Here is a 12627-nt window from a genome sequence, read left to right as displayed (position 1 = left end):
TTCTTTCCTTGTCCTAGAAGGCTAGATCAGTACACATTAATCTACAGCAAGCATGTCAAACTTGCAGCCAGCAGTGAGTTTGACATGCTTCAGCCATTCTACAGATTTCTTGAAGAGACCCTTATAGTCTCAAAAGACTGCCACCATGCAGGGACCCTCGTCATCTGGCAAGTGTTTCTACCAGCTGCTTTTCTTCTTATATGTTTTAAATTTAAATTCAAGTAAACTTAATACAACTATAATACATTTTTACTACTCAAATGAATCTATGTGTATGTATGTGTTTGACTGAATGTGACAGTCTTATTCTTATGATGATGATAAAAGCCAGGGCATAAACAAATATAATTATATTTGGTGTAACTTATAAAAGGACTTCTTTGAGATGGGTCACCAGGTATAGTGAGTATAAATAAAGAACCCTTTGGTAATTGTGTTTATGCTTCCTGTAGCTACTTGCAAGCTGTTAGAGAACCTGATTTAATATTTCCATTATAAGTCTAATTTACCTTTTGCAGCAAAACAGCCTGGTTAGTTTTTGCCTAAAGGAAAGTCTACAAAACTAAAAAAAAAAAAAACATAACTCCAACTTTAAAGATGCTTTTAACGTAGTGAAAAAATTTTACTCAAAAAGTTATAAAATCTACAGGCTACGAACAAAAATCCAGCTACTAAAACTAAGCCTATAAAGAAAAACTTAAAAATAAAACTTAAAAACGAGTTAATGTGGAGTACAAGGATTGTTTGAGGGAAAGTGCCTGAAAGAGGGTAAGAGACATCATAGCATGGTGGCTTGGTTATGGCTTAAAGTCATTGAATGATTATCTGTGGTGAAGAGGAACCATGATGATGGTGAAGATAATGTGCAGATAAATTTTTTTGTATTTTTCTTTTTTTTAAATTAAATTATTATCTGTGTACATATTTTAACATTGTCCCCACCTTCCCATAAATACCCTCCCTCCCCAGAGTTGTGTGTCCATTGGTTGTACTTATATGCATGTATACAAGTCCTTCGGTTGATCTCTTTATCTCCCCCAGATCTCCCTCCCCTCCCCGCTGTAATGTGACAGTCTGCTTGTTGCTTTACTGTCTTTATATCTATCTTTTGGTTCATCAGTTTATAATATTCTTCAGATAATTTTTTAAATCATGTATTGTATTATCCTGCAATTATTTCTATTAAGCTTTAATGTAAACTTAGAGTTTTCTAGATCTATTCCTTTAAGACAGTGATTATCAGCCTGTGATGGCTGAGGATGAACAAGTCCAGAGCCCATTTCTGACAGCCAGGGCTTCATGGGTGGGTCAGAAGAGGCATCCTTGTGGTCAAGGCTGCCACCATGCAGGGACCCTCGCTTTGGCAATAGGTCCCCAGGACCTTTTTCTGCAGGCCCTGCTCTGGGTGTCTCACTATTCTACCCTGTTTGAGCACAGTGGGGTGCCCTGGAGAGATTCCACTGTGATTTAAGAGGCCGAGAAGTACTGGGCGACGCCAGGTCTAAGGACTCCAGCGTCCAGGGAGGGCTGTCTGTGGTTGACTTCAGTCAGTCCCTGGAACCCTCTTTCTTTGTTTTGATGAACTTGACAAAGGCTTTGACTCCAGTCTGGTGATTTTTTTTCTTTGGAGCAGGATCACAGAACTTGTACTGATCCAAGATTTTTTTCTTCCAGTTTTTCCTTACATTTCTGTAAGGCATTTAATTTGTCTGTGTACTGCTCCTGCTCCTCATGGTACTGATCCTTGCTCTCCATGTTCTACTCTAGAAACCTCTGGTTCTGCTTATTCAACGTCTGGATCAAGAGGTGATGATTTTCTTCCTCCAAGTTCCCGGGAGATCAGCTCGCAGTGGTTGTCCAGCTTGATCAATGAGATGTCCATGATCTGGTGCCCCTCCTCCAGCTCGTCTGCCAGCAGTTCACCTCCACCTGCGAGGTTTTCAGCTCATTGGTGTGGGCATGCAGCTCCTTGTACTCCCTTTTCAGATGCTGGCGCAGGAAATTGATCCCGTCTAGCTCTCCCACAGCCCCTGGTTCTCATCAATGGTGATGGTATTCGTCCTTTGCTCCTACTGCATACCCTCTTGCTTACTGTTCAAGAACTTCTCCAGCTCCCCCAGCTCTGCCTTATGTTTCAGCATGTCCTCGTGCCTCTCCCCGAGTGCCATGTGCTCCATCTCCAGGATCCGATGAAATGTCTTCAGGGAGCTGTGCTGGCTCCATACTCCTCAGACTGCTGTTCGTGGAGCATGCCCAGGTGCATGATCCTGCAGCGGGGCCTCATAGGCTGCTGTCAGTTGCTTTTGCTGTTTGTCCTTGGCCATCTGCTGGTTCCGGAGCAGTGCATACTGTGCGGTGAGCTAGGTGCTCTGGCAGCTCAGTAGAATTTTCCACCTGCAGCTTGGCCTTCTGGGTCTGCAGCATGGTGTTTTGCTCCTGCAGGAAAGCACTCTGCTTCTGCAGTGTCAGGATCTGACTGCTGAAGGCCATGTTCTGGGTCTCCCAAGTGCTGCAGCTGATCCTTGAGCAGATGCTTCTCAGCATGCAGAGCTGCATTGTTCTATTCCAGCTCTATGGCCAGGTCCTTCACTTGGAGCATCTCTATGGTGGCTTTCTTATATGGGTCAGCCCCAGCTCTCCTCTTGGTGACCAGAAACCAGCTTCCCATAGGGTGTTTCAAAGAGTGCTGCAGGTGCTTCCCCGCCTCCTGCTTATGCCTGATGAACTCACACTTTTTCAGCACCTGGAGTGCCTCCTGTAGCTGTTGGTTCAGGCTGGCTTTCTCTTCTACCTGGGCTTCTAAGAACACAATCTTTTTGTCTTTCATGATTAATGTCGTTTCTTAATGTCAGTTCATTCCTGCCCTCCAAAATCTTGTATTTTGGGTCACTGTTGCTGTTATCCTGCAGCATCAGCTCTTTGTGGAGGCTGACCTTCTCTAGTTCCTGGCTCAGTTTGTCCAGCTCACTGGTCAGCTGCTGACTTCAGTTTTCCCAGCACCAGTTCCTCTCTCAGGGTCACCAGCATCCTCTTGTGCATGGTGACTTGCTTGGTGAGGTCTCTGTTGCCCTACTCCTGCTCCTTCACCTTGGTGGCTGTGTTCCTACAGTGGGCCAGCTCCTTGTCCAGAGCACAGCTCTTCTCAGCTATGGACAGCTTGGTGGTGATGTCCAAGACCACGCCCTTGAGCTACACCTGCTGCCACAGCCTTTCACCTCCAGCAGCTTCTTGTCTTTTACCAGCCTGGCCACCTCCTGCTCCAGGGCTGTCTTCTCCTTCTCGAACTTCTCCCATTGCTTGTTAGTGAGCCTCTAGGCTTCCAAGTCCCGCCGCAAGGCCTGGTTTTTTGCCTCCAACTCCCTGAGCTCGCTCTCCAGGGTCTGCTACAGCTGCAGGTTTTCGGCACTCATGCTCGCGGCATTCAGCACCTCCTCCTCGCACTTAAACTCCTGGTTCTCCTTCTCGATCTGCCCATCTTGGTACCCATAAAGTGCATGGTCACCACCAATCCTGTGCAGCTCCAGGTTCTCCTCATCCAGCTGCTTATTCTCCCATTCCAGACCGTAGTGCTGCACTGACACATTCTGCAGGGTCTCTAGAAACTTCTGCGGTTCTCCAGCATCAGGCTCTGACTCTCACTCCAGGGTATTGACCTTCTCAGTGGCCATTGTCAGAGAGGTGACCTCCTTGGCCAGCTGCTTCTTCTCCTTCTACAGCCGGTGCAAATCCTTCTCCAGCGCCTCCCCCTGCTCCACCTTCTCCATCACCTGCTCCAGGTCCGTGTGTAGCTGCTGCTGCTTGAACTCCAGATTGCTGAATTTGCTGCTGGTCTCTGTCACCGTCTGGTGGATGACTTTGTTCTCCTTTTAGATGTCCTTTATGCAGGACAACCATAAGATGTCCTTTATGCAGGACAACCATTGCTTGGTTAAGATGGTCCTTTTTTTTGCTCAAGATCCTTGATCTGCCTAGCTTTGTCAGCCTTCACAGTCTCTGTCTTTGATCAGATTGAAGGTCTCCAAATCCTAGTTACTCTGATTTTCTCTCTCTAGCTGGATCTGCAACTTTTTAATCTTGCTGTGCTGCTGGTTCTCCTTCAGCTCACCACATCTGAGGCTACTCTCCTCCAGGGTTAGAGATGCATCCCACAGCTCCTGGATGGTGCTCTGTAGGCTCGTTCTCCTTGTCCAAATTCAGGATGTGACTGGAAGTGCAGTCGTTCAACTCAAACACAAACAACTTCCTGGAATCATCTGACAGGTCTACATTCTTGGATAAATGCTTCAGCTCCCAGCCCAGGTGGGTGGACTCGTTCATGCTCTGCTTCTGTGCAATCTCGAGGATAATGTTCTCTTCCAGCAGTTCCTCAATGCATTTCTTGTCTGCATCTCAGTCCAATTCCAGGTCCTGAAACTTAGATTTCAGCTACATGTTTTCTCTTTCTAGCTCATAAAGTTTATCAACCTGGGTTCAAGCAGCAGTCAGCTGTTGCTTCAGAATGGACTTGGTTTCAGTCAAAGTGATATTATCTTCTCTTAGCTCCTCCATGTAGGCTTTATAGAAGTCCATGTCTTTCAGCTTCTCCCTGAAGTGCATCAGCTCCATCTCCAGCCTCTCCACATGATTCACCTTCCCCCTTAGAGAGTCTAGCTCATCAAGGTAGGCACGAACAGAGCACACACTAGCTTCCAGATGGATGTTGTCTGGCTTGACTGTCTCAGCTCATCACCAACTGATCTACATCATGTCTGGTGTCTATTAGCTGCTCTGTCTTCTCCTCCATCTCCTGCCTGATGTAGCACAGCCTGGCCTTGGTGTCTGCCAGCTCCACGGCCAGGCGCTGCTGATACTTGCTGAAGAGGCTGCTGGTCGGGCTGGGTGTGGATTCTGCACTGGAGGACTTGCGGGGGATGAGAGGCTGTTGTGTCTAGTATTACTCCCACTCCTGAGTCAGGTTCACGATCAGCTCCGTGCATTTGTCTTGCTCATCTCTGAGCCTCCTGGGGTGAAACACCATGTTCCTTGAGAGGGACTCTAGTACCTTCAGGGCCATATTTGGAACCTCCATCCATTGCAAGTCAAATATGTTCTCCTGATTATGGGTCACCTCCTGACAATGGGCCATAATTCCAGCATAGGTCTCAATGACCAAGAGGAAATTCCTCTTTCCTCTCACACTGGACAACATAACCCAGCACCAGCAACAGCATCTTCTTAATTTCCTCCATACTCTTCCCAGATAGTCTTTGCCAGGCATCAAAGCATTGGGCAAGCTCATTACGATCAGCTGCTGAAGAACTTACTGGTAGTAGGTCTTAATGTTTTTCATCAAGTTGGTCAGGTTCTGAATACGAAGATGCACATTATTGTTGATGTGTTGATTTGTGGGGCTGGGATCTATTTCCAGCATGACTTGGTTCAAAAAAATGCCATCCACTAAATCCATGTACAGGTTGTCATGGTTACCACTTGCAAATCGGCCCCAAGTTTTTTTCCAAGTCACTAGCAGGCTCTGCAGAAAGAGCTCTATGAGCTCTGAGATGGTAACATCCATCCATGGGATGGTCCCGCCGCCTCCAAGCACCTGCCCCTTCTACCCAGTCTCCAGATCAGTGCTGCAGCTAATATGCTAACGACTTGGTCATTACCTATTATGACATCATTCTCATTAGCATATTAGCTCTTTATTAGTATAGATCATATATGTTTATCTAGGAAGGTATATTTTATTCCACTTTAACTACTATTTTTAATATTGTTTCTGTATTTATTAAAAGACTAGTAGTCTGATGCATAGATTTGTGCATATCTGAAAGGAAATTAATTAAAAGAAATATTTTAATATCGCTATTCACCCCTTTTTTTTTTTAAGTTTCAACCAAATTCATGATTGAAAATGACAGATCAAAACACACATATGTGATTGGCACCAGTGAGATCTTTTTATGTATTGTGCATGTGCGAGTCACTGTTTATTTTTTAACCAGAGGCCTGGTGCACAGATTTGTGCACATTGAAAGGAAATTAATTAGAAGGTGGCCTGTGGGGGAGTGGGCAAGATGGTCCAGACATGCCCTGGAGCCACCCACCTGTGTTCCCTCCCCAGCTGGCAATATCTGGGGTAGCGCTAGGGCTCGAAGGGTGTCTGTGGAGTGAGCGGGATCCCTCTGGTAGGTGGAGTCCTTCGGCCTGGCCTGTGGGGATCAGGCTGAAACTGGAAGTCTGAGATCCCCCATAGGGTCTTGGAATGTGAGAGGGCACTCTACAAAGTTGCTGTCGCATGGCAGCTGTTGCTTTGGACATATGCCCCCTGGTGGTCATTGTGGGTCATAGCTACTGGTCAGAGAGTCACTTGTGTTTTTTTATATATAGATTGCCAGTGCATGTCATATGTGTTAATCAGATGGATGGTCGGCTACTTAGCCTTATATATATATAGATTAGTGCCCTACTGCACAGATTTGTGCACATTTGAGAGGAAATTAATTAGAAGGTGGCTGGTGGGGAGGGACTGAGCGAGATGGGACAGACTCGTCCTGGAGCCAACCTTCCATGTTTCCTCAATGGATGGTGGCACTGAAGATCAAAGGGTGTCTGCAGAGTGAGTGGGGTTCCTCTGGCAGGTGGGGTCCCTCATACTACCCTGTGGGGATCTGGCTGAAACCACCTCTCCGACATGCATTGATGGATCCTAGATTGCAAGAGGTTGGTTCTCAGGTGATACACCCCAGAATGGGCTCCTTCTAGGGTGCATCACCCAAGAACCACAGCTGCCAAGTCAACACAGCTTGGCAGCTCCTGCGTTGAATGTCTTCCCCCTAGTGGTCAGTGTGTATCATACCTATTGACCAGTTGGAGGGTTGCTTAGCCTTTATATTTACAGTCAGTCCTTGGGTTATGTCGGACTCGATGTATGTTGTTTCGTAGTTACATCGCCATTTCCCATCTTACCTACAAATAGACAAACATGTAAATTGACCATACCTGCACTATGCCACCAGCCAATAAGGAATGATATGCAACTCAACCCAACAAAGATGGTGGTTAATTTGCATACACAGGTGCCGAGTGAGGGGACATTCTGTCCCACCCCTGGTCTCTCAGGGCCTCTGGGCAGCATGGAAAGGCAGGGCTGGAGTGGAAAGAGGTGGCTCCTGGGCCTGAGCAGAAAAGGGCTGGGCCGGAGTGGAAAGACGGTGCCAGCAGCCAGGGAAAGGAAAGCCCATTCTATCAGGAATCTTGGTGTATTGGGCTTCTAGTGTAAAACAAAATGTTCCATCATTTTGACATATGTACATATGGGCTTTATGATTTTTATTACTTACCACAAGTAACAGTCAGGAGTTATCTTTCTTTTAAACTTTTACTGTTTTGCTTCATTACTGTTGTGTATGTACTCCATGTGAGTCATGTAGGTGCTAATGTAGGTGGGTTTTGACTTAACGCTGAAAATCCCGTTACATCGTGCTGGAGGAATGGCTCTCCTACGTTAACCAAGGACCTACTTTAGTAGAGGCCTAATGCGTGAAAATTTGTACAAGAGTAGGCATTCCTTCTCCCAGTGCTGGCACCTGCTTCCATCCAGCACCTGGGACTCAGGCTGTTTCCCACTTCCTACCTCCGGCCACCAGCAGGCACCCTGAACCTGGGTTGGTTTCCCTCGGGCTGCCTGCAGGCACCTGGAACCTGGGCTGGCTTCTCTCCAGCCACGGCTTTGTCAGGAAGGAGGTCTGGAATGACATTTGGCAGAATATCTGGTTTAATTAGTATATTACCCTTTTATTATAGACTAGAGGCCCGGTGCACTAAATTCATGCACAGGCAGAGGTGTCCCTCAGTCCGACCTCCATCCTCTCTAATCTGGGACCTTTTAGGGTATGTCTGACTGCTGGTTTAGGCCCGATCGCCCCCTAATTGCTCCCCTGCCAGCCTGATCATTTCTAACCACCTCAGCCTCCACTTCTGCTTTGTCCAGAAGGACATCCAACTGTTGGGCCTCATTAGCATATTATGCTTTTATTAGTATCCTATCTTATAAGGCGGGAATATGCAATTAACAATCACACTGTCACAAAGATGGCAGCATCCATAGCCATAAGATGGTGGTGTCCAATCCCCTCAGCCCCACTGGAGAAGGAGGGGAGAGGATTGCAGGTGCGTGATGTGGCCGGACCTGGCCCACAGTCCTTTTGGCCCAGCTGGGGGTCAGCACAGACATGGCGCAGCCAGACCCATCCTCAGCTGCCCAAGGCTGGCCAGAAGCATAGGCAAGCCTCAAATGGCAGCTCCCCAGGTGACACCCAAGGCACAGGCAAGCCTTGGATAGCTGTTGCCCGGCTGCCCTGGGTGGACCTGAAGTGCGGCACGCTGCAGATGGTGGTTGCCCAGCCACTTAAGGCCACCTGAGTCTCAGGTAACCAGGAGCAGCCGAGGCTTGCACTGCCAGCAGTGGCAGCAGCAGAGGTATGATGAGGGCATTGCCTTCCCCTGATGGCTGGGTTGCTTCCTGCCTCTGAGGTCTCCTGGATTGTGGGAGAGGGCAGGCCAGGCTGAGGGGCTCCCTTAAAAGCCTATGTGGTTGTCACTCTCTCATGCTGTGATGCCCTCACAACATAACAATTCATCACCAGGAGGCTGTCTGCACAGCGGATACTCATGGGTGGGTGGAGCTGCATGCACAGCGCAGAGGTGGGCAACACCAGGGGTCCCGGCGGCTTTGCACGGTGACGCTGTGGGCAGGACCCCTGGCTCCGGCCTACCTCCTTGCCGCAACCCATCGAGGAACTCCGGATGGGTGGGAGGGGCCTACTTCTTTGGGGAGATGGATCACGGGGCTCCCACACTGTGAGATGGCACATGCCTCTAGTCTTAATATATAAAGAACCAGGGTCCGTAACATCCAAAACAAATGAACACCAGGCTGTGTGCGTAGGAGACTCGGGTGGGCAAGGACTGGCAAGTGGGCTGAACTTCTGACCTCTCGGTCCCTCCTGGGTCATGGGCGCTATGACGACCAAGCACTGATTGCCGCCGCCAAGGTGGTTGCAATGTGATTGGTCAGGGGTTCCTGTCATTGCCCCATGATTTCCCCCACAGAGGGTGGCCCAGGCCACTGACCTGGGGCCTCCACAATTGACCCAAAGGGGGAGGCCCAGGATATCTGCCTGGCAGTGGTGGGAGTGGCATCCCTCTGCAGGATGATAAATCTCGGGGCACTCAGATTGAGAGAGGGCACAGGCCAGGCTGAAGGGTCTATAGTCCTATCTAATAAAAGGGTAATAGGCAAATTAACCGTTACTCTGTCACAAAGATAGTGGCACCCATAGCCACAAGATGCAACTCCCAGTCCTCTCAGCCCCGCTGGGATCCTCCAGTCCCGGGGTGAGGGGGAGGGTTGGCCGCTGAGAGCAGGCAGCATGAGCAGTCTGGTGTAATGCTTCATTGCTGTGCTCAGCTCTGGCTGGCACCCAGGAGCCAGAGCGGACAGGGACAGGGGTGCTGGCCCACCTGCCGAAGCAGCTCAGGTCCCTCCAGCCTACTGTGGAATCTGCAGGTATCTCCCAGCTCCCAGGGATGCAGCACATCTCCCTCTGCCTCCTGCGGAATGAAATCAGGTCCCTCCCACCTCCCATGACCTGCCCAGCTCCCGGTGGTGTGCTGCAGGAAGCAGCAGGCAGCCTGCTACTACTAGTCCTGATAATAAAAAAACCCAAGGTTGTAACTTGTAATGACTGATCACAACCAAAAGCTGACCTACCGGAAGTCAGTGCTGGGTTGCCTTGGCAACTTTCACAGCCACTGCCACATGCTGTGAGCTGGACAGGTTGGCTTCCCCCAGCCCATAGGAGACTGGCGAGCTGCAGCTGGTGGAAAGCAGTGCGCTTAGGCCAAACTGTCCTGAGATCACGGGGCAAATAGGCCAGGCTAAGCCTGGCCAAGCCACCCTGCAGTCCCAGTTGAAGCCACTCTGCTGACCAACCTGCACTAGGGACATGTTCGGGTGCGTGGCGCGGAGTCCGGGACCTCTAGCCTGCAGCCACAGGAAGTGAGGCTTGGATATTTAAATGTAGAGGCTAAAATTAATACTAAAAAGAATACCAGTTCTAAAATCTTAATGTGCTTATATTAGGAAGATATATACCTGAACCTTGCCACAATTATGCATAATTGTGTTAATATGCATAAACACTCGCATATGTAATCGTGAGGAAATAAAATCCAGGAAAGGCTAGAGTTTTCCTCTTGTTTGACTACTTAACAGAATCACTCTTGGTATTTCTTGTCTTTTTCTCAACCTCCTTTTTTTTTTTTTAAACTGCAGAACAGAAGTTGATTTGGGGTATACTTAATTTCAGTAGGGAATAATTCTCCCTGGAAGCCATTTTATTATATAAGCCACTACTTTAGTAACTTAGCCTCTTTAGAGGGAAATAGCTAGAAAATTATAAGAAATCCAACAATAAATGTTCCTAAACATGTCCATACACTGTTATAGCAGAATCTGTTTATAGTGAGTCCTGATTTAGGACTCACATTCCCAGCCCACTTCTTCCCACATGTGGCCTATTTTCCTCTCTTCTTTACAGTGGAGGTAGGGAAGAATGTAGGGTGGTAGTTTCCTGGGAAAGGCAGGCCATACTAGTGGGAATTGCTTTAGAATTGGTCAAACCTGGGCTTGAACTCTGGTTGTACTTACTTGATCTCGGGCACATTATTTGCTTCTCTAAGCTTCTGCTCTCTCCTCTGTGAAGTGGAATTAATAGCATCTATTAATTGCAAACAATAGCAACAAGGAAAATTTATCCAAAGGTCTTTATTATGTATGACATAACAATAAATTTCAGTCTCTTTCTATTAATCTTCTCTGCTATGGTCTTTAACAATATGGATCGAATGCAGAAGTTTTATTTTTATTTATTTATTTATTTTTTACATTTGTTGACTATTATATAACAAGAGATTGCTTAAGGTTTTGAGGTTACATTAATAACTGAAGCAGGAGCGCTGATCTTAAACATAGGAGGCAAATCACATATCTACACAGAGAGCCCTACCCCATGTAGTAAGTACCTGTGCCAAGATACAGAGGCAGCACAAAGGAGGAGGAGTTGGCTCTCAGCCCCCTTTACCCTTTTTCCTCTCTTCCCATTTAATCTTCTTCCTTCCCCTACCCTTCCTTTTCCTAGAGCCCAGAGTGACAGATGGGGAGTAGGAAAGTCTTCCAGTTTCTTTTTCTCCCCACCTCAAGCCCAGCGTATGGGAACATTACACAGGGAGCCATAAAAAAGTTCTTTCTTGTAGCACGTTTCAGGTTTTTTTCCAGTGACATCATGGGCCATCTGGATTTGAAGACAGCAGCTTCATCCAGAACACACACAAACACTCTCCCCTGCCAGGCCCTGCAGGCCTGCCCTCCAGGATCAGGAACACTATAAACGTCCTGTAAAGCTGTCTTTTTAATAGCCTCCTCAGAAGCAATCTAAGGAAGATGGCCTTTTCCTCCTGCAGTCCCACATGTGGCAGATAAAGTGCATTCTGAGCTAGAGGCCTTGGAGGAAAAGGTGAGAAGTGAGGTTCTGAGGTTTCTATAAAAATATCATACTGCCTCCTGTTGGGAAGAAAGCCATTTTCCAACAGGAAACTTGAACTTAATCTCCTAAACATACCCAGTTTAGATTAGGTACACATTTAATACTGATACGTTTTAGGAATTGTTCTGGTATTATTTCAGATAAAATAGTTACAAAAGCCACAGTACTGGAGCTTGGTCCTCACATTTGCCCAAATAGAGGAGAGAGTTCAGAAGTAGAAAAGATGAGGCTTGATTTTGCTCTGTCCCTGAACAATCTAAAAAAGTAGGCATGATCCAGCCGAAACTGGTTTGGCTCAATGGATAGAGTGTCGGCTTGGGGACTGAAAGGTCCCGGGTTCGATTCCGGTCAAGGGCATGTACCTTGGTTGCGGGCATATCCCCAGTAGGGGGTGTGCAAGAGGCAGCTGATTGATGACTCTCTCTCATCGATGTTTCTAACTCTCTATCTCTCTCCCTTCCTCTCTGTACAAAATCAATATAATATATTTTTTAAAAAATAATTTAAAAAAAATAAAAAACTAGGCATGATCCAAATGCCTATGGACTGATTCTCTTCTGTGAACTAGAAAAAAGAATCCTTCTTCTCAGATGAGGTATGTCCCAATCCATAGAATTGGTTGGTTCTATATCCAAAATAATGTCTCACCCGATTCTTCCATCTCCAAGGCCACTTTTCCTGATCCAGCCCTTCTTATCTTCTACTTGAACATTGGAATTACCTTCCTAGTTGCTCTCCAGCTTCTATTCTTTCTCCTTTCATTCAATTCATCCTTCACACAGAAGCCAATTTTTAAAACTCCAAAGTGCACTATATTTTCATACTTAACACCTTATAATGGCTTCTTCTGTTTCATTTAACATAAAATTAAAATTTATAATACTTAGCAAAGGCCTGTGTGATCCTTACCAACATATGCAGCTTTAGCTCTTTACACTGTCACATACATACTCACCTTTCTATCCATATTTCAGTTCTAACCCCGTGATTCTGCAGTCCTTGGGTTCTTATTACTAGAGGCCCAGGTTGCGAGATG

The 12627-nt window shown here is 47.0% G+C and overlaps 1 pseudogene across 1 annotated transcript; it reads right to left on the bottom strand.

The window, feature by feature from the left end:
* Window positions 1-1239: 1239 nt before the first annotated feature.
* Window positions 1240-5601, bottom strand: LOC311613035 (protein Daple-like; annotated as a pseudogene). Its single transcript has one exon. The product of its transcript is annotated as a protein Daple-like (transcript).
* Between the last annotated feature and the right edge of the window lie 7026 nt (window positions 5602-12627).

The sequence above is a fragment of the Pipistrellus hanaki genome, assembly GCF_964339955.1.
Source record: "Pipistrellus hanaki genome assembly, chromosome: 18".
Lineage (NCBI taxonomy): Eukaryota > Metazoa > Chordata > Mammalia > Chiroptera > Vespertilionidae > Pipistrellus > Pipistrellus hanaki.
This window is presented reverse-complemented; position numbering and strand designations above follow the sequence as displayed.